This window comes from Saccostrea echinata, unplaced genomic scaffold (assembly GCF_033153115.1).
Source record: "Saccostrea echinata isolate AGI-Se365-2 ecotype Australia unplaced genomic scaffold, CSIRO_AGI_Sech_v1 ptg000030l, whole genome shotgun sequence".
Lineage (NCBI taxonomy): Eukaryota > Metazoa > Mollusca > Bivalvia > Ostreida > Ostreidae > Saccostrea > Saccostrea echinata.
The window spans coordinates 22,260,093-22,284,348 of NW_026889779.1; the positions used below are offsets into that span (position 1 = coordinate 22,260,093).

The window sequence follows — 24,256 nt, forward strand, 5'->3', positions numbered from 1 at the left end:
TTTCAATGTAAAACTTGGATTCCCTATTGTGGCTCCGCCCTACCCCCAGGGGTCCTGATTTGAACAATTTAGAATCTACACTACCCCAGAATGCTTCCTCATAAGTTTCAGCTTTTCTGGCCCCGTGTTTCTTGAGAAGAAAATTTTTAATGATTTTTCCTATATATTTCAATGTAAAACTTGGATTCTGTAGTGTGGCCCCGCCCTACCCCCGGGGGTCCTGATCTGAACAATTTAGAATCTACACTACCCCCCCCCCCCCCCCCCCAATGCTTCGACATAAGTTTCAGCTTTTCTGGCCCAGTGGTTCTTGAAAAGAAGATTTTTAAAGATTTTTCCTATATATTTCAGTGTAAAACTTGGATTCTGTATTGTGGCCCCGCCCTACCCCCGGGGGTCCTGATTTGTACAATTTAGAATCTATACTATCCAAGGATGCTTCCACATAAGTTTCAGCTTTTCTGGCCCAGTGGTTCTTGAGAAGAAGATTTTTAAAGATTTTTCTTACATATTTTAAGGTAAAACTTGGATTCCCTATTATAGCCCCACCCTATCCCCGGAGGTCATGATTTAAACAATTTATAATCCACACTACTCCAGGATGCTTCCACATAAGTTTCAGCTTTTCTGGCCCAATGGTTCTTGAGAAGAAGATTTTTAAAGATTTTTCCTATATATTTCAATGTAAAACTTGGATTCCCTATTGTGGCTCCGCCCTACCCCCACGGGTCATGATTTGAACAATTTAGAATCTACACTATCTCAGGATGCTTCCACATAAGTTTCAGCTTTTTTGGCCCAGTGGTTCTCGAGAAGATTTTTTAATGACCCCACCCTATTTTTGTCTTTTCTTGATTATCTCCCCTTGTAAGGGGACTTGGCCCCTTTCTTTTAATAATTTAAACTCCCCTTCACCCAAGGATACTTTGTACCAAGTTTGGTTAAAATTGGCCCAGTGGTTCTTGAGAAGAAGTTGAAAATGTGAAAAGTTTACAGACGGATGGACAGACAGACGGACGGACGATGGACAACTGGTGATCAGAAAAGCTCACTTGAGCTTTCAGCTCAGGTGAGCTAAAAAAGAAATCTGCTCAAAAAATTTTAACCTGGGATGCCGACACCCCAAACTTCATTAAGGTGAGCTAAATATCCCACAACATATAGATATTAATTTCAAATAGCTTCTGTACTCTACTCAGATAAAAATATTTACATTTTTGGATAACCGGTACAACTATAGGTATAGCAAATGATGAGCCCATTTCACCTTGTATAAACTATACTCATAAGTCATCTGTTATTAATAACTTTACAGTCTCATTCAGGTAAATTTTACCACGAAAAAGAAGAAGAAATTTTTTTATCCACTAGATACTTTAGATCCCTTGTGCATATATTTGATTTAAGTTTTAATGTCCAATTCCACTCCCTTTGGATCCACCGCTCACTACACTGGATTTTAATTTAATCTTTATGTTTCTCTTTGAATTCAATGATGAAAGTAAAATATATACTTTGATCCACCAAAAAATATTTTGGATTCCAACAGTTAATATATTAATTTCCATGTTAATTTAAATTACAGTGAAATAAATATAATAATTTATATAAATGAATATCTTAAAATTTTGATCCCCATTCCCATCATGCCCATTGGATTCTACATGATGTATATGGAATTAAATATACCTTAATCATAGCATCAAATGTTTGATTTCAGTCACTGATTCAATCAGTGGCACATGCAGCTACCATGTACATGCATGCTTGTATTCCAAAGCATCCTCATTTTCAAAAAAAAAAAAAAAAATGATAATAATAATTATATATATGAATGCTAATTTCTTTGAAACAGAACATATAATATTGAATCAAAACATTTGTTTCATTAATCAAAGATAAATGAATTGCTCTGTATGTATTATCTTCAAACTGTGAAACCTTATAGACTCATCTAGCACATTAATTAGTACATGTGTTAATTGTTGTCAATTAAATTGTTGTGGTGCTTCAGGGGGCTTGATCCCCTCCCTGAACCCACTTTGTGTATAAAGGGAGGGAGGTTTATTGCTGCACCAGACCCCCCGTAATCATTAAAGCATGCATCCACATTATTGTTGTCTTATAGCTACCCCACTGTGATTTAAATACTATCATGAAAGTAGAAAAAATTCAGTGATCCAGTAATATTGTTACGGGAAATAAGGTACACTAGTATATTATTTATTTCAATATAAATTATGACAACTTAGCCCCCCCCCCCTCCCTCCATGGGCCAGGGGACATGAAATTTGCATCTTGGTCAAGGGGTAATTATAAATATTCAGTGTACTGGTAATGATATGTGAACAGTTTGTCTGATTGCTGGACCCAGAGGGCATGTAACATTAATTTCTAATTTTGATTGAAAGTTATGTACGCACTGTAATCATGCTTAAATCAGTTTGCCAATTTAAAATGTCCTTTTTAATAGAAAATAAAATGTTCTTAGTTGAAACAATTTCTCGAAATATGACCTAGTCAGTCCCATTCTGGGGACTAAACCATGGGCCACAGGATTTTTAAAGTCGATTTGAATTTTCAATAATTTAAAAATTAGTATGATCAATACTAAGAGTCACCCTGTGGATTGAATCAAGGGCCAGAGGATTTGGAAAGTTGTTATGAATACACAAAAGATGAAAATTAAACTTATTAATAAAAACCCCACCCTAGTAAAAAAAAAAAAAAACATATGTTTTGTGGGATTTTGTGTGGTACTGCTGTTATTCAAAGCTTTTTTTTCTATTTTCTAAATATTTCCTACATAAAATTTACTGAGATTTTTAAAGATTACAGAGACCTTGATATATCTCATAAAAAAAATGAGCTTTATTAACTCCCCTTGGATCTCTTAATTAAAAATTGGATGTTCGCTTGGTTCCTCCACTAAATCCTTTACATCTCTATAAGACCGTGAAACCCACCACACCTAATAATTGAGGATTGATGATATATAAACATTGCATTACATTGTATGATAATGTACTTTTGAGTTTATGCATACTTTAGAGTGCATGCATTTATTGTTAAGTGGATATTTATCTGCTGCATTTACATGCATGTATATGATGTAACTATGTATATAGGTCCGCCTGGTCTGGTTCTGTCACACAATGCCAATTGTCATGTATATTTGTTATAATATATATTGTTCTTTACAACTGTTAACAGTTTTTTGCTCAAGAATAAAGTTTTGTCATTGTCATATATGATATATATATTGGTAAAATGACCTTATAGTCCAAAAATAAAATTTGTCTCCCTTTTCCCAAAATTAAGGCAAAACTTTCCTGAGCACATATTGGATTCACTGCTCAAGTCATCAGAAATCTTAATAGCTTATTTACAAATGATATGTACACATAACTCTACTTAATGTATTTAAGCTAAACTTACAATCTATTTTTACAATCTTTACCAACATAATACAACTTATACATGTACTGTACATGTAGTCAATATTTCTCTATTATTTCTACTTTTTAAATTTAAAATTCCAGTTAAAATGATACATAAGTACAGGACTTAATTATTACTAAAATGGTCAATTAGTTTATCAATCAGTTCTTAGTTATAGCTTTCATGCCCACTTATATACATAAGGGAAGAATTAAGGTTGTATGACCCTGTGATGCTCTACTTTACCTCTGTCATTGGCTTGTATATATATATCATAGTGATTAACACAAGAAAACGTGTGTTAAATTGCTAATGTCTGTATACTAGCAGATAGATTTTTTTTTTTAAAGATCTAAAATTATTAGTAACTAATAATTTTAGATGAAACTGTTTCATTTGATACAATCCTTTGAATATCATGAATCCATGTCCTAGGGAGACAGTTTCTTAATTAACTCTAAAAGTAGTGAAAGTGGGGGAATTTTTGCTTTAAATTGTTTATTTAGATCTCACAATCTTTCACTGTGCATTCTATATATGTATCATAATAAGGTCCTTAATTTGTTCAAATATCAAATTAGAAGTATTGATATGATTAATGATCATGAGCTACGGATTAGTCTTTTTTACTCTAGTTAAAGGATATTTACACTTGGAATGCATATGTCAGTCTGGGATGATTTTATCACTTTTGAACCATTAAGCCATTTTCAATCTTTGTGTCAGTGAACTTTTATTGCAATGTTGCCAATGAAATAGTCTTTGTAAATTTTAATGACTATATTTGTACTTTAAAAATGTAAATGTATCACTTGATACAGAAAGTTATATATATTTCAACTAAATTCTTCTTTAGTATTTGCAAATTACACATATGTAAGGGAAAGCTACAACTGAATTGTGGATAAGCATTGAATTTTTAACTAGAAACTAATATGAATTGTACAAATAAACATATGTAGATCTATAACAGTAAGTGAATGGGGCACATTCATTTATGATTTCTAACTTTTAAAATTCTAAAACTAAGTCTAATAATTATGTTTTGTTTGTTTGTTGTTTAACATCCCTCTTGAGAATTTTTCACTCATATGGAGACACCACCACTTGAGGGTGGAGAGCTGCAAATTTTGACCTATGCTTGGTACTCAGGACCATTGAGCAGTGAGGGATCTTTTTCGTGCCAGCATGTATTGCAACGCAGAACCTCGGTTTATATGGTCTCATCCGAAGGATCAGTCTGCACATTTCACAGTGGGATTAAAACCACGACATAAGGATCAACTCCTTACTCTGTGACTCTAGAGTATGCGGACGACTAATAATTATGTAAAACATTGTAAAGTTTACATTATTTTTAAAATGTATTGACATTTTTTAATACATACAAATTAAGTCAAAATACATTTTGATTTTGTTCCACTGCTGTGACTTTATGCATATTATATAGTATTTTACTCATGTGGTCATGTTAATTTAATACACAAGTTTGATAATTTATTTTTGATTTTAAATTTAAGTACATGTAAATTACTACAATAATAGTAATAAAAAGAGTTTTGGTTATAAGCAAACAATATTTTTTCCTCTCATGAAATACAAGGTTCAAATGCTCCATTACTGGAACACCCCCTCCCAACCACCACCACCACCAACCCCTTTTAAACTCATTGAGAGACTGATGGTCTTAACTTCTGTAAAACATGTTGTAATTGTCATTATTATAAACTGATGGGCTGTATTGTCCAAAGTTATACTCTGAATAAATATTAGGATGCATGCATCCATCTTTCCCTGTATAGATGTCAGACCTTTAAAAAAAAAATCATTGATCTCCATGAAATTATTTGGTAAGCATTAATTTTGCTATTTTTTCAGAAGAAAAATTATGTCAACAAACCTTAGCCTCTCGCCTATGAAATGACAATGGACTCCTGATTCACTTTAATCACATTACCTTAACCCCCACCCTCTCACATTGGGGTCAATCATTTATGTCAGAGCAGTCATATTTCAACATGGTCAATGTGTTTCCATACGTATTTTAAAATATGCGTTTGGCTGTTTAGGGACAGACAAAGTTTGTTTGTGTGTTTACTTACATTGTAAAGCTGGTGAACAGAAGCATCTTAGAACGAAACAGCTGATCAGTGAATGAGTGGTCAGCCTTCTGTATTACGCATGCAAAGCCTGAAGTATGAACTTGTCTCATGTATGCATCCTCCATCAATAATTCATTAATTGTATATTAAATGGTTCTCAATTACTTACAGCGCCACAACATGTACAGTTTAACTTCGTATTAAATCCATTGAAAAACACTAGAACAGGCTTACTTCAGTCGCCAGTCGGTACACGTGCTTCAAAGTGTCTGATTCCTGGGTGCGTTTGTTTGAATTCAAGATGAAGATTACATTTTGAAGAATTTCTGTTTATAAAGAGAAGGATTGGAATACAGTACATAAAATTATATATTGCCCCATAGAAAAGAAATCTACTATTCCTCTATGTATATATTTATATAATCTATGAGTATTAAACCTTCTTCCTTATGTTTTTCCTTAATATATTAAAACAGACCTGTGGGTACATGTTCACGGGGGGGGGGGGGCTTTTTATGAGAATAGTTTTACTAAGTTAATTTTTATTTGGAAGCCCCCCCCCCCCCCACACACATATTTTTGTTGTTTTACGGTCAAACACTGGAAAATCACGGCAAATGGAGATTTTTTTGCTTACTTGTCAAACTCTCTACTTAATTGAAACACATTGATGCACTACGGGCCTGAAACAGTGTTTTGTATGCCTGTGAGGTGTCGTGAATGTGATAATAAATTATGTTTGTCGTTAAAACTTAATTATTGCGATTAACTGATTAATTGCAATGTGGAAGTTCATAATTAGATCTCTTTTTCCCTCCTTATCAAAGTACTTTCGAATCAATGACTGGAATTATTTACTGGATCAGCCTCTGTTCGAGCACCTGTAACCACTCTCCTCTAGTGACTACCCATGTGTGAATATGTACGTACATGTATATATACTCGGGATACAGCTAATACCTAGATAACAATAGAGGGTAGTCACTGCATGTCTGAAGATGTATACACGGGGTGACCACACACAGTCTAATTCATCATGGCTGAAACAGTGACAATGGCTTTGGAAAAGGCCGAGAAACTGAATCTCAAACTCTTTCTTTAAAATGACGCTTTAAGATTTTCAAGTTGATAAAAACGCTTACATATTTATTGTTACATATCGTATTAAGTTTTGAGCAGATATGGATGTTATTAAAACTTTCATTGAATATAGTTTTAAAAAATATGAATACATGTAATATTATATTTATAAAGTAATTCGAATGTACATCCATCATTCATAATAATGAATGGTACAGCTTGACTTTAATCAGTTGATTGTAGTTGTCTTTGTAACTCAGCGGACACATTACACTGTTACATGTAGCATAGTAGCTACATGTGGCTGTATGCCGCTGACACCTAACCTTCTTCTTTGACATTTGGCCTATGTGCTGCAATGACCTGATGACCTCAGGACTAACAGTGAAAATACTTCGTATACAAACATGACAAAGTAGTTCTGCGATAGAGTATATATGCATGTTAATGTTAGTGTATAATTTAAAAAAACACAAGTTCTAGAAACTTTACAATATAATGGTTAAAAGTGTCTGCAATCAGGATAATTTCTAATTTGAGCAAATTTAGGCAAATTATTTTCATTACATACCGAAAATGAAAACTTCTTTACATTTATTAATGGAAGGATATACACAGAGATTGAATTGTAAAATTTATGGAAAGATATTTATAAAAAATTATGTAGATAATTTATTGAAAAATTTACAGTTCAACCCAAGCCTTTATAGGATGCCCAATTCTTGCAGTGAAAACAAGACTATACTTATGTTATTTTAAAGAATAATTAAGGAATTTAGGGGACACTCCAAAACGGGTTTAATTATCAGTTAACTTTAAATGAAGAGTAAATAATTAAACTCACTTTAAAAACAACATGGTTTTTATTGGGTCAAAGAAAACAAATATCGTGCAGTTATTTTTGTTTGATGAATTTAATAATATTTATTTAACAAAATGATTAAGAGCAACCTATTATAATTATATGTAGCTGTATTGTTATAGGATGAAAAATTAAATGTAGTGTGCTACTTTGTATTCAAAATACATTTTTCGATCTCTGGAGCAGAAATATTCTTTTGGCGAAATTTTCGAGTGATTTTTTTTTTTTTACAAACACATTCCTATATTGCAAGGGATTATATTTCATTTCTTGTCAGTGTGTTTTCCATATTTTAGTTACCAGGTAAGACAGTTTCATAACATGATAACTTTTTAAAAGGTTTTCTTAACTGATATAAGTATATAGCATATTAGGTATCACTATATATAGCCCCCCTAGCCCCCCCCCCCCCCCCCCAGGTTCCGACGCCTATGTTTAATAATGTGAACTTCGAATTAAGTCAACAACAGCCATAGAAATTATCTATTATAATACCTATGTGTTATTATGATACCAGAAAAGAAATTTGAAAGTTACTGTACGAGTTTACATGTACTTTTTGTCATGTACTTTCTGTCAAGCAGTTGAAAATTCGACAGAATGTACAAGGAAAATTACCGTCCATTTTTTTGCCCATGGTGGTGGTGGTGGTGGTGGTGTGTGTGTGTGTGTGGGGGGGGGGGGATGGGGGGTATTTTCTTGTCTGCTTTTCCCTTCATGTCATGCATTTCCTTGCATTAATAATATATAACTATGTAATATCAAGTGGTCTTGCAAGTTCCTTAAAAGAATACTTTAATGATTAACACATGCTTCAAATTCGAAAATTAATTCCATAGGAATAGTAAACTTGGTTTACTAATAATAAGCTATGGGGAAAAAAGAGCCGTACTGTTAAAAGTCATTTATATTAACATTCATGCGATCTTTTGTATAGTGTAAGAATTAAGGTAAGCTGTAGCTCTATAGGTCGCTGATCTGAAAAAAAATTGGCCGGACGACCAGAGAGTATATTTATCGCGCCCGAAAAACATGATAGTCTAACATATACTTTTATTTTTCCCATAACAAAACAATCCTTATAACCCTTGGTCATAGCCCTTCTGCTTATGCCTTACATTGAGAACATCGAAAATTTCACCTTTTTATACTGCCGTTTTGGGTGGCAGCATTAAATTTGGCTTCGAGAACAATTGATAGAGGTTTAAAGAATTTGGTTGAAATCGGGATTTTTTGGTATTTGGGTTAATAATTCGAGAAAATTATTTCAGAAAAGTGTAACATTTTGTGCATAGTAAAGTTTTTTTTTTCAGTGGGTTGCATTGTAGCTCTCAGGTCTGTCACTATTTTTATTTTCGTAGAGCTACAGTTCTGCAGCATAAAATTCAGGTATAATTGTTAAATTGTGATTTTAAAGCATGAAATTATGACATTTTTAATAAACATGTTAATATTTTCTTAACAATCACAGCCTTCGGTAGTTTTTTTTTTTCAATATTACATGTACTGGTCTTTTGTAGGAATCGAGGTCTTTCCATAATGATAGTTACGCAATATAAACAGGGGACTGCAATTGTTAGTAGACGCGTAAAGCCGAATTCTTGAATATACGTGCGACTGTCGGACGGAAACTCTATAAGATTACAGGTTACAGCCCCGGGGTGAATTTTGCAATTGATTTTCAATCAAAGGTGTGAACGACTGGAGGGATCGATACAATTTATCCATACGATATACAATCTGAATTTTTAATCCTTTGAACATGTTGAATGTATGACAGTGTATCCCTATTTACTATTTACCAATCATAATACATTAATATTTTGCATTATGGAAAGAAAAATGTTCATCAAGAATAAAATATAAAATTATCAATCGAAATTTGCATTCTACGACACAATAATTCATTTAAGGGAAACTGCTTTTAAAAAATCATGAAAATTAAAACTAAATCATTGATTATTTGGATTCATAATACTCCCATATGGGTTATGCAATTACAAAAAATACATACAGTTACACCTTTTTAAATTTAATGGCTTCGTTATGTTTTAAATGAATAAGTTAAGCCAGGGACCTATATACTAGTAGTATAGGTCCCTGGTTAAGCCACATAAAGTTTAATTTTTTTCATTCAAATTTTCTCAATAATGTCAGTCATACGTATATAGTGATTAAAAGATGTGTAAGATAATTATATAGGTTAAAAAGTCATGGAGAGAGATAGGTATTAACGTGTTTTATTTAAAAAAAAAAATCAAGGATTACATTTGTACGATACAAATGTATACGTAGTTTGGTTTGCTGAATGAAAACATGAAAAAGTGTAAACAGGTAAAAGACCAATTCTTTCTTTTATAATAATGTATAGTCTATGTGCATGATGTATATAAAAAGCTTATACTGTAGAAAATATTCGACCCCCTTCTATATTGTCATCATTGCTTCCAAGATTCAACCGGGTAAAATTAAAAAGAAATCCGATGGCGTACACGTATTAAACATAGAATATTGAGGAGGGAAATGAACATGGAGATAGGGTGGGTAGGTAATAACTTTTGTAGTTTTAATACTCCTGTATGTGGTACCTATATAATCTTGAATAAGGTTAAAAACCCAAACAATTATTGCGATTTCACCAAGTCACTCCAGATATAGCAATGCACGGCCTGATTTAGAATCGCCCAGGCGTGATTTTTTGTTTTCCACATATCTCGATCAGTCACTCATAAATAGCTTTCATTGCAATTTTTCTTTTAAATAATAATAAAATAAAATAAAAATAGATTATTAAATAAGAACGACAAAAAAAAAATGAAAATGTACGGGGAATTATATTACATAATTCATACATAAATTAAGGAAAAACCATAGTATAGATCTTTACTACATGTTCCGTTAAAAGATCGCAAGAAATTATCCGTGTTTTAGTGCACACTTATTCCAAGTCAGTAGAGCGGTTTAAAAATCACCCAGATCCTCTTCACGCACAAGATCATCATATCCAGAGAAAGATGCTGATGAAAGTGAAAAAAAGAAGTTTATTCTAAAAAGGTTAATTCATGCAAGTTTTAAATCAGTCTATATTTGATTTAGCGTGTGTGAATTAATCCATTAACAACACCAACGGGTCCATTCTGCTGTCGTTTTTGGCAGTGTGGCGGGGGCAAGTTTACATGCACATGTCAGCATGTAACCACTGGTAACTGAAGTATATAAGTATAGTATAACCATACTATTGTCAGTTCTCATACAATCTTAGATTGAATTAGCTATATTGCTTTAATAAGCTATGCAGAATAGCTTAAGCTATTTCGACCACCACATTTTTTCTTAAATATGTTTTTTTTTCTGTTGAGCATGTACAAAAAAGTGGCACTTTAATACAGTGATAGTATTCAATCCTGAACTCATCTGAAAAGAATACACATATTTATGTAAATAACTTGTTTCTTAAGGCCAAGATTTAATCTTGATATGGGAAGATAGTGACCACTCTATATCTTAAGAACCCTTTGCTTGACATACCTTATATTTATAAGTACTTTATTTTCTTTTGAGGAGTAAATGACAATTATAGATTTTGAGGTCCCAAAGTCAAAGATCAAGGGTCAAACTGGACATAAGAATATTGATCGCTCAATATCTTAAGAACCCTTTACTTGACAGAAATCACACTTGGTATAATGGCATCTCCTGATGAGTAAATGACCACTGCAGATTTTGAGGTCACAAGGTCTAAGGTCAATGAACAAACTACTTTAGGCATAAAAAGATATTTCCATTCAATATTTTCAGGACCATTTAATTTTGCGTGATAGACATTTGATTTTTTATAAAATAATACCCTTTGAAGAATAGATGCCCACTATATCTTTTAGCTCTTCTGAGCCAAAGGCTCAAAGAGCTAATGCTATGGCCATTTGTGCAGTGTGTATAAACTTTTTAGAATATGGGCCATAACTCAAGAACCCCTTGGCCAATTATTGTCAAATTTGTCACAGGGTATCCTTGGCCCAAGGGCTCCCGTTTTTACTAAAACTAGGGTTGTGACCCTTAAACAAGGGGAGATAATTAGGAAAATAGAAACAAAAGTACTGGTTGCTAAAAAATCTTCTTCTTAAGAACCACAGGCAGATTATCACCAAACTTACACAAAAAAGATGAAGATATTTTGTAGATTAAAATTTGCACAGGGAATTGCCCTAGGGCAAAGGGCGTGGTCTCAAGGTCACTTCAAAGTTGACCAAAAATTACATTTTATTAAAATGTTGATATTTTGCTTACTATAAGGACTAGGATCAACAAATCTTGTCAGTTGATGCATCTAAGGACCTCATATCATGTTGAATCAAAAGTAGGTCACAGTGACCTACTTTTTTAAATTTTGCGGCCATTCTTTTCAAAATGATTTAGAGGCATATTTTGAACAATTTAAGGCCTATGATCATCAAATTTTGTCAATTGATGTATCTTGGGTCCTCGGAGTACGTCAACTAAAAAAAAGGTCACCTTGACCCCTTTTTTTTTGAATTTTATGGCTAATCTTTTTCAAAACAATTAAGGTCATTAATTCGAATACTGAGAGGTTTAGAATCATTAAATCTTGGAAGATGATGCATCTTGGGGCCATAAAATATATTTATTAAAAAGTAGGTCACAGTGACCTACTTTTTGAACTTTCAATTTCAAAGCGTTAAAGAGGCATAATTTGGACATTTTAAGGCCAATGATCATAAAACTTTGTAAGTTGATGCATCTTGGGTCCTCGAAAAACGTCAACTGAAAAGTAGGTCACCGTGACCTACTTTTCAATTTATATGACTATAATTAAATATTTCGGGAACTAATTGGCTAAGAATCATTAAACTTTGTCAGTTGATGCATCTTGGGTCTTCGGAGTAGGTTGACTGAAAAGTAGGTCACTGTGACCTACTTTTTAAAATTTATAGCTTTAATTAGATATTTCAGGTACTAATTGGCTTAGAATCATCAAACTTTGTCAGTTGATGCATCTCGGGTCTTTGGAGTACAACAACTGAAAAGTAGGTTACCATGACCTACTTTTGAAATTTTATGGCTGTATTTAATATTTTGGGGTACTATTTGGCTTAGAATCAAAAAAATTTGTCAGTTGATGCATCTTCACCTACTTTTCAATTTTACATGACTGTAATTAAATGTTTCGGGTACTTATTGGCTTAGAATCATCAAACTTTGTCAGTTGATGCATCTTGGGTCTTTGGAGTAAATCGACTGAAAAGTAGGTCACCATGACTTACTTTTGAAAATTTATGGCTTTAATTAAATATTTCAGGTACTAATAGGTTTAGAATCATCAAATTTTGTCAGTTGATGCATCTTGGGTCTTTGGAGTACAACTGAAAAGTAGGTCACCCTGCCCTACTTTTGAAATTTTATGGCTGTATTTATATTTTCGGATACTATTTTGGCTTAGAATAATCAAAATTTGTCAGTTGTTATATCTTGGGTCCTTGGAATAGGTCAACTGAAATTTAGGTCACTGTGACCTACTTTTCAATTTATATGTCTATAATTAAATATTTCAGGTACTAATTGACTTAGAATCATCAAACTTTGTCAGTTGATGCATCTTGGTCTTTGGAGTAGGTCAACTGAAAAGTAGGTCACCATGACCTACTTTTGAAAATTTATTAAATATTTCAGGGACTAATTGGCTTTGAATCATCAAACTTAGTCAGTTGATGCATTTTGGGTCCGCAGAGTTAGTCGACTGAAAAGGAGGTCACTGTGACCTACTTTTGAACTTTATGGCTTTATTTAAATACATCTGGTACTATTTGGCTTAGAATCATCAAACTTTGTCAGTTGATGCATCTTGGGTCCTCAAAGTATGTCATCTGAAAAGTAGGTCACTGTGACCTACTTTTGAAATTTTATGGTAATAATTTTAAAAATATTTTAGGTATTAATTGGCTTAGAATCATCAAACCTTGTCGATTGTATCTTGGTCTCCTCAGAGAATGACAAGTGATAAGTAGGTCACCATGACCTACTCTCAGGCACTAATTGGCTTAGAATCATCTTGGGTTCTCAGTGTTTCATCTAAAATGTAGGTCATGATGACCTACCTTTGGAATTTCAAGGCTTTATCTAAATATACAGGATACTTAGAGGCTTCAAATAGAAGTGATAGGTTGTACAGTTTATCAGAAGAGCGATTCAAGGCCCTTAGGCCTCCTGTTTGGGGTCACAAGATCAGAAGTCAAGGTTCAAATTGAATATATTAGGAATAAAATGTCAATATCACAAAAAGCATAGTAACTTTGAAGTTGATTCCTCTTTTATATTGTCATAAGGTGGGTATATATTTTTTTATAACATACATTGATTCACTTGTATTGTGAATTAAGTTTGGGAGGAAATTGAAATCTAAATACCATTCAAGTATCGTGGTACATCATTGTATTAGTTTGATGTAATTCAACAAATGACTCATTAAAAAGGTTACTATAGGATTATTTTTCCTATATTGTGCCAAGACATGGGATATTTAATCCTAACTTCTTCATTTAGTGGGATTTTTTGTCCTGTGGGAGAATTAATCCCATTTTGCAACAACCAAGGGATTTTTTTTCCCATATGGGACAAATTATCCCATAGTATTATTTCTCCCATGGGATTTTGGTGGGATTTCAGGTGGGATGAAAAATCCCCCCATTCTCCCATGGGATTTTAAGTTTTGGGAGAAGTTTATAAGAAAACTACAACATTGTGGAAGTTAAGATTGACATGATTAGATGAGAATAAAAAATCCCACCAAAATCCAGGAAAATATTTAAATTATGTCTTTTCAAAAGGGTACCTAAAAGTCCGGACTATGTCGTGTCCGGACTTAAATGTCGCAGTGTTATTTTCATATTTAAAAAGAAAATTAAAATAATGAATCACGGAGAATATGAAGAACAAATATCACTGCACCAACTCTAAAATGTCCTTAGAGTTATTTAGTTATAATTTTACAGGGAGTCTTTTTAGAATGGGGTAGGGGATCAAAACGATTAATAAAAATAAAATTAAAAAAAAAAATGAAAGTCATTAAAAATGAAGTTATGGTTATTTTAATGAAACTTCAAAATCTGAAACATCTTACAAATCTAAGAAATAATTGAATAGGTAAATAAAATTTTTATTTTATTCTTTTTTACTGTGTCTTAAATGTCACTTCAATATTTCATTTTTGTAGTCTTTTTTTTTTATTGTATTTAAGAACTTTGTTTTTATTACTCAGTAATTGTAACCCTATCTATTCAATGGACTTTTGAGCTTGATTACTGTTCATTATCTCCATACTTTATCAATATTTTTCAGATTATCATAATATTCTTATGGATCTTGACTATTGAACAAAGTAGAAAAACAACTGTACGATTTCTCAAATCAAGCTTGAAATCTTATACTATTGCATCCCTCAGAAAATATGAAAGTCATAACATGATTGATGAATGCTATAAATCCAAACTCAACATGTTGATGCTGAGAAGCAATGTTTGAGCAAATTATCATTCCTTAATTGTACCTCAGTCAGTAAGCAATACATAAAATCAGTACCTATCATTATCCTTTAAAAAAAAACCCAGAATTCCTCAATACATGAATGAATGAGAGAATTGGAGATGCTTGTACAACAGAAGTCACTTCTTCTACTCCAAACCAGTGTATTCAACATACACTATACTGTCTTTGAACATCCATCTCTTTACCTAATACAAAAGTAAGTTCTTGATAAAGAAAACTAATAATGTTTGTATCATTTATTTTTCATAATTAGAATAAATATGAACAATATTTACAAATTTTCACAAAAGTATATTTAACATGTGTCAAGATACATTGTGTTTTACCATAAAAAAAAATGCAGGAGATATTATTGACGATGAAAAAATAATTGAATTAATAACTCTAATATCTAGGCAGATGTATTTATTTTTTATGGATTCAGCACATAAACTTTTTATTTTTCCTCAATCCAAAAATGAAATTGTTTGTTCTCGTCAATAAAATTTTATGATTTTGAAAAAAAAAAATGGAAGTTATTCACTTATTTGATGAGACCCCAGATTCAAGTTATTGAGTAAGAAAAATATGCAAAAACTAGTGATAAAAATTCTACTTATATCTTTTCATTCTTTGTACTATAACACTAAACAAAAATGTATAAGTGCATATTTACATGTGAAAATGTATGAAAAATAGGGAAAAAAAAAACATCACTATGAAAAAAAAAATTATATGAATATGAAATTTTTTTTTATAAGTTTTGTCATAAAATACAAAGAATATTGTATACCAGTAGTTAAGGAATAATCATGATGTGATCAATTGACTGGCTTGCGTGATAATTTGCATAAACGCCGAAGGCGTTTATGCATAAAATTATCACGCAAGCCAATCATTCGATCATCGTCATGAAACCAAAAAATCTGACAGTTATTCCTTATATTTACATGCCCTTGATTCTGCAAATTCACCTGCAACAAGTCCCACTTCTGTCTCTATTTGTCACGCCCCGCACGTGATTTTTTTTTTCACAACGCCTATCGATGAACCAGTAGATTTATGTAGAAATAAAATATTTTTACTTTTTGAAATTTTATCTCGGACAATGACATTGGAAATGTAAATATATAAGAATACACTTCATACAACTCTACTCAATTCTTCACATTTATTTGTACTCTAACACTAAAAAAACAATACACAATGCATATTTATACCTGAAAATGTATACAAAAGGGACAAAGATAATTTTATGAAAATCAAAAATGAAAAAAAATATTTTACAATTTTTGTTCATAAATGCAATACACAAACATAAACACTAAACAGAAAAAAAAATCAAAATGATATGCACTATTCACAACAGAATTCCCACAATATATGTACACACATGTAATTCACATAAGCATTAAATACAAATGTCTCAATAACATCATCCAAAGTTATTCTCATGCCATGAAACATTCAGAGCAGAAACAAGCATGTAAGGTCAGGTCTTTTCCAGAACTATGTAAATAATGCCTTAACTGGACAAATTGTGAGACATTTAACTGAGAGCAGACTACTTTGCCATTTGGTGAGTGTATTTCTGGGACTATCTAGTATTATAAACACTTAGATGTCATAAAATGCGCTTTGCCTTCATGATTTTAAACTGTATTCATGCTGTCAATCCTCCTCTTCCACCTCCAAGAAAAATTTTATTGTGTCAACCTTCCTGAAGGCATTTTATCCAAATCCAAAAACTGTCCCACTAAATCCTACAAAAAGAGAGAGAAAGAACAAATGCAAGAGTAGGTGACTCTAAAGGGCCTGAAATGCAAATCTCTCTCTTGCTTTATACTTCACAATAATTTTTTCCCATTTTAATGTATTATCATTTTATACCAGATACATGTATCTGTAAAAAATAATTTTAAATATTAATGAAGTCTGTAAATCAATGAGAACACAGCTAACCTGTCAATTCATTTTCTTGGGCCTATAATTCAGCACTGCTTCATCTTAGTCCCCTCTACTGTGAAAATTTAACTGTAATGCTACTCCCCCCTGGTACAACAGGGATTAATCTGCCATCAATACACTGACCCTCAAAACAGTGCAAGGGGATGAACTGAAAACCTTAAAATGATAGGCACTTTTAACATATACATGTATGTACAGTACAAATTTGAATTCTATTAATTAAGAGCCTCTCAAATAAGATAGAGTGAAGAAAGAATAAGAATAAATAATAAAAAAATTTCTTATACACTTAGTACTTTGTATCAACAATAAATACACAATCTCATTGAAGTTTGTTTCATTTACTTCACTTTCACGAATATCTAACATACCCCTAAAGTTTTCAAAATAAATATGAAAAGCCTGCAAAAAAATTTAACATTTAAAATAATTATTTCACAGAAATGAAAAGGTTAGCTACATGCATGTAGCACTTATAGATAAATGTTTTTATGTAAACAATTGCCACAAAATTAGATTTGGCACAACAATTAGAGGCCCATGGGCCACAATGCTCACCCGAGTCAATTCTTCATCATCGCCTATATATTCAAATGTAAAACTTTGATCCCCATTGTGGCCCCACCCTGTCCTTGGAGTCATGATTTGAACAAATTTGAATTTACACTGTGTAATTAAGGATTCACATGACTTTGAACTTTTCTGTCCTACGTGGTTCTCTAGCAGAACATTTTTAAATGATGTCAGCAATTTTTACTACATGTAATTCTTCTTTATGTCTCATTGATCCTTGAAAGAGGGCTTGGTCCTTCATTTGAACAAACTTTAATTCCCTTCATCCAAGGATGCTTTGTGGCATGTTTATTTGAAACTGGTCCACTGTTTCTGGAGAAGAAGTAGAAAATGTGAAAAGTTTACAGACAGACGGACGGAGAGATGGAAGCCAGAGAAAATGTGATCAGAAAAGCTTATTTGATTTTTCAGCTTAGGTGACCTAAAAACAGTTTCTGATTTCTCATGGGAAAAATGAGATGCCCGAGAAAGAAAACTTTTGCATACCTACTCAAGATCCTCTAATCAAGGAGTTTCCATGCACTCTAGGACAAATGTAGGTCCAGGGGTTTCTTAGTTCTGATGGCTACCAAAAAAACAGGATTCTCAGGAACTTGAACATGAAGAGATCATTCTGTAATTACAACTCTCATGAATGATATCTGGCAATATTAGTGGATAACAAGGAATACTTTGTAGAAACTCTAGCAAATATAAGGCTAGGAAGTATTTTCTTTGATATGGAACCCTATTCCAACCATTGCACATCCTCAACTTTTTGTATTATTGTCAGACACATTTATGGTATTTGTTGATGGTATAAAGAATGGGAAATTCCTCCTTCTAATTGTTAAAAAAACTGCTCCACCAAGAGCCAGGTATAATTTTGCATTTAAAACATTATTTTGGCAACAATCTCTACTTCTAAAATGCACTTACCTGACACATTTCAATGATGGTATCATCAAATACTCTTCCTGAATCATTTGCCCCTCCCTATGACTTAGACTTTCCAAATCCTGGCTGGTAACCTCATGTTCTCTGCTGCCCTAAGTTTAAACACTTGCTTCCTTTTTGTGCAAATACTGGTTTACCCCTGAAATAATGGTTGAAATAGTATGAGTAATTACACGTTTTGCACCTTAGACTTCATGCCCCATGGATGGCGAGGGAATACGTAACACACAATCAGTTGGATAAAAAGATATCCAGCCACAAACTATGTGAGATTCTTTTAATCACATGTTTGAAAATAGCTATTACTTGTGTGTTTTATATCTAAATCAACTTAAACTGACTTTATCACGTTCATGTAAAAACATTGTGACATCACAACTGTTTATATGAAAACAATATCATATGACTGATATCTACTGTATAAAGAAGTAAACATGTGATAAAATTGTTAAGATATAAACTGTCATTTCACAGTAAACTCTAAACTACATTTGGGGAATATTGACCTATTGATCATTTATCAAAGTACATGCACAGTTTTGTAACAAACATAGATAATTAAAAGCAAACTCATGTTTAAACACATCAAGCACTACAATATAACAAAAAATTTATTGAATAAAAGAAATTCAACTTGGAATGAATCTATTTCAGCTGTCCCTTGCAATTCATTTAAAAATGTTTTACTGTACATACATTTTAATTGATTTTAAATTGTAAGTGGTAGAAATTGCCATGAGGAGTGATGAAACCAGAGGAGAAGCAGCTTCAGAAGGCTTTGTATATCCCCATCTAACAATCACTTTGCTAGGATTCTCTAGCTGCCGGCACATAAACACTAGGGATTCTCTGTGGAGGGCAGGATGTAGTTCAGTCAGCACTTGTGTCCTATCTGCTATCTACAAATGGACTAGCATGTACATAAATACTGAAAGAATAAGAGGATAACAGGTGTAAACCTACTTTTTCTTTTTTTGGTGAAAATGATATGCTACTCTTTTTTCTTTCCTTCCAAAACCTAACATATATAACAAACATAAAGGAAGTAACATGTGAATCTGAGAAATAAGGAAATGACAATAAATAGAGGATATTCTATGTTTTGTACTTGGATATAAAATTTATTTCAAGAGAGGGACAGTATTTTTTATATATATATATATATATATATATATATATATATATATATATATCCTGAAACGTAAAAGAAACACAACAAGCAATAATGTACAAATATTTAAATTTTTTATCTAATGATTTTCAAAACTGAATACAGTAAGGTAAAACTTGTTTTAAAAACATCAGAGATTTGATGAAAATGTAAAATGATTATCTTTTAACTTTAGAATGTAACACATAACTGTTTAAACACCCCCACCCCGGTCATTCAATTACAGCGAGCAAGACTGCCATACACAACAACTGCAGCTTGATTTCTAAGATACAATAGGTTCATCAATCTTGAGATAGAGCGAAAGAAATATTCTTTGCCATTTTTAAATGCCCGTCTTTCAGATGGTAAGGTCGAATTTTCTCTAGCCTAGCGCAGTGTAGTAACCCTTGAACTTCCACTCCAAGGACTGTCATTCGTGCTAATGATACTTAAGAGTCTCCTGGGGCGTGATGTAGTGCATATTTGCATCTGCAAGTCTCCATCACCTTTATTTTGAGATTTTCCAGCTAGAGCAATGGAAAATGCGTACTTAAGTCATTTTCAGGAAGCCTTGGCATCGCTTACGGAAAAGAAAGAGAATTTTTTTTTTCGGAATATTGCTGCATTACTTATGATGAACAGATACAAACTCTTAAAACCACATATTTTTGCCAATTATTTTGTTAAACATGGCAATTATTGATTTCTGTTAAGCGGGTCAAACTTAACTTTTGGTAACAGTATGAAAATCATTCAACCGTTACCGATGTTTACAAAGTGAAGATGTCCTTACTTTTTAGATACAAAATTATATCCTATATATAATATTTCCCTCTAAAATATGATGTTGCGTTTCTTTTGCGTTTCAGTATATATATTTTCATGAGTGCAAAGCATGAGTGAAAATATGAAAAAATGCTGTCTCATAAGTGAAATAAATTCCATATCCAACTAAAAAGCACTGAATTTTCTGTTAATTATATTTTCTTTGATTTTCCCTTTGTCTTTTCGTAATGCAGATTCATATGCTTTGATAACATACATGTAGTTCAGCAGTTGAGATGGCTTAGCCATTGTGATATTTAAAATTGTAAATTTGAATTTCAACATTAATTTGGAGAAACTCTGGTAGTTTTAGTCCATGTCAGGATATTTAATTTACTCTTAATATGTTATAAAAGGCTAGGAATTATTTTTTCAACACTCTTTGTGAAGGGAAGAAATGTAATATATGTGATCTGATACATGTGTAATGTTTTTCCAGTTTCTGAGATTACCCCACAGGAAAGTTTGTATGTCTAGAGCCAAGTTATCACTGAATTTTGTTTACCCAATCCATTATTCTCACTGATTACAACAAGATTGTGTTCTGTCCCATACACAACATCCTCTATAAAGTATCCTGAAAGGGAAGCAATTTCCTGCGGTTGACTCTTGCGTCCAGCTGCCCAATAAGTCTATCAAAAGACCAAAATATCCAAAATTAAAATAAAAGTATTTGCTGATTTATATCCCCTTCATAATTACAATTAAAATTCTTGTTTTCATATCATCATTTAAGTATTTTTAACACTATATAAACACAGCATCATTATGGTCTCAAACCTTGTCCCTATGAAGTGTATTCCACAGGCCAACTTTTTAAGTACATGTCCTTGAAGAGTTTTATTTTAAGTTGTAAATGTTTTCCCACTGTTCCATCTTCCCAAAGTCACCATCACTAAATCTGTTCAATCTGATGATGCACAAAATCTTTCATTAAACCACAGGCAACCTTAATGTAAATTTCAGAAACAGTACCTATGTCATCATCCAGTACTTTCAAATATATAGATGACATGTTTTAGCTTCTCACAAGTGAAGTAGAAGTTTCACATAGAAAAATAAATAAATAAGTCATTATTATCCTAACTGCATTTAAATGGAATACTTACATAATTATCCAATTTGATAAGACTCAAGATAGTCCATAATACTCTGGTTGGAACCTTTTCCAAGGTAATCAGCTTGACTTTATCAGTCACGACTTGTACAGCACTATGCTTAAAACCACAAAAAAGCTGCAAAATCAATAAACAAGTAAAACAATCTAAAGTATGCATCATAATGTACTCAAAAATGATACAAGAGGCCCATGGGCCACAATGCTCACCTGAATCACCCTCACCTTGTTCATCATGGGAAGTTCTCAAAATATTATTCTTCCACTTTCAATATTCTTTTAAATATTTTACCTCATATTTTTTGCCCTACCCTAACCCCAAAGGGCCATGACATAACATCATCAAGATGCTTCAATGTAATTAAAAGCAACATATGCCTCTGTTGTTCTTGAGGAGATTTTTAATCATATGATAAATGAAATTGATTGCATTAATCTGAATACTTAAAATGAACAGTCCAATATCATACATTGTTTATATGGACTATAAATATGTAGTCAGACAGAAGATTTAACATACAGGTCTATATGAAAAACACAGGTACAACAAACAATACACAAAACAACAGGAAATGTGGAGACTGGTTTGACTGGTAGGACTCTGGTGTTGAAAACTAGGATGGGTGGGTGGCTATGAGGTCAGGGTGTATGGTCATAGTGAATATACATGCATTAACATATGCATTTTACTACATTCCTCCTTGTTATTTATAAAGCTTATGGCAAGTGCTGTAATTTACTTGGAGGAATGCAAACCAAAAATATGAACATCATTTTAATATAACATGGAATTTACATACAAACTATTCATATATCCAAATGAACTTGGCCAGAATTACTTCTAGAGTAGCACCTTCATTATGCAGGACAAACATGCATGAAAATGGCAAGATGTAATGTATACATCAATTAGTGAATAATGATGATCAGAATGTACAGTTGAACTTCAGTATCTGAACACTGATATCTCGAATACCATGGATATGTCGAAGTGACTTGGAAGTCCCAACCACTTATTCTTTAAGTATTTTACCCTCGATATCTCGAATCATTGGATATCTCGAAGTTTTTTCTTGGTCCCATTGAGTTCGAGATAACGAGGTTTGACTATCTTGAACAACACATCAAATGATTATGGTTTTAGCCATATGTATTCCATGATGTTTTTTTTCTTATAAATACTGATAAGTTACCTTAGTAATGCCATACACATGTATGATATATAATACAAAATGTGTATATACTAACTTAAAGCCCAAACTAAAGTAGCTTACAGCAGCCTAATGTATTGTCTTTTTCCTTAAAAAAAATACTATCATAAATAAGACTCCCAGAAAATAACAATTGACAACATACCGGTGTTTACAAAGAACATTCCGCATCAGTACCCTCACTGTGTATGATAAGTAAGCCAGATATGACAAGGAAAATATAATGTTGGTGTAACTTATAACTATGTACATGTAAATCAATCAGATTTTATACCATCACTGAGATAAATCAGCCTGGTATCTAACGGAAAGCTTATATATTATACTTTTTACATATATAAGGGATTAGTAAGCCAGATGTGAAACAAATAAAACTTATATTTATAACTATATACATGTAATAAAAACCCCACTTATACCATCATTGAGAGAAGTCAGCCAGGTATCTAACAGAGGGTGATTAGTAAGCCAGGTGCAACAGGGATGTAACTTATAACTATAAATGTGAAGAAATCTAAATTGATACCATCACTGAGAGAAGTCAGCTGGATATCTAACAAAAAGCAAACTATGCTATTTCGGCCCTAATTAAAAAATTCCTTGATACTCATGTAAATTATATGAAAAATTGTGGCAAGTTGATGTTTCACTGTACAGATAATTATGTTGATCTCTCATCAATAGGTGAAGCTTTATCTATTATGCTCATAAAAGTCATTGTATAGTTCCATTTAAATATATACATCTTTTACTATGCACCCTCATCAATCTTTCACTGTGACCCTTCCTTAAATATAAAATACATCGTACCTTGTCAGCCATCAAAATCACACTGACATTCCTGAAATTGAAAAAGAAAGTTGATTGGTAAGTTGAAGATCGATCCCGATCACATTCAAAATGTTAAAATGTTGAAATTTCATGACAAAACAGAAATTTTAAAAAATTGAGGATGGGGAAAAGAATCAGTGTGGAAGGGGATGAGAATCTTGCAATTTTTATCATGACCACAAATGAGGCAATCTGCATTAAGACTGTCACTGAGAAGGTAAGCCGAGTACCTAATGGAAATCATACTAGATTATTTATCATTAATTCACCTTTTCAATTTACTTTCTATAGGTACTTTGGGTTTTTTTTGGGAATTCTACCACTCCGGGTCTTTCCTTCAACATGTTGAATACTGGTTTCTTGGGCATTTCCTTGAACTCTATTTCTTGGAGTCTTTTTTGGCAACTTTGGTTCCTTGCCTGTTTTTTGGACACACTGCACAGATTCAAACTACAAGTAAAAGAACAAATTGATATATACATATATAGTATATATAATTTATTTAAATAACATGACTGATGAAGGCTGGTAACACGGTTGAAATATTTCAAAAAAGTGTTTTCATTTTATATATATATATATATATATATATATATAAATACACACACACAATTACAT

General features: G+C 32.3%; 1 long non-coding RNA gene and 1 pseudogene across 2 annotated transcripts; one reads left to right on the forward strand and one right to left on the reverse strand.

The window, feature by feature from the left end:
* Positions 1–24,256, forward strand: part of LOC133196950 (nucleoside hydrolase-like) — a 33,313-nt pseudogene that overhangs the window by 3,933 nt on the left and 5,124 nt on the right.
* Positions 15,913–24,067, reverse strand: LOC133196549 (uncharacterized). Of its 2 annotated transcripts, XR_009722372.1 has the most exons (10): positions 23,908–24,067; positions 23,618–23,648; positions 21,589–21,714; positions 21,260–21,389; positions 20,985–21,111; positions 19,198–19,400; positions 18,484–18,640; positions 18,052–18,178; positions 16,987–17,148; positions 15,913–16,787 (listed from the first exon to the last, which is right to left on the reverse strand). It is a non-coding gene; the product is annotated as an uncharacterized LOC133196549 (long non-coding RNA). The 2 variants fall into 2 exon arrangements; XR_009722371.1 differs by having other exon boundaries at positions 18,484–19,400.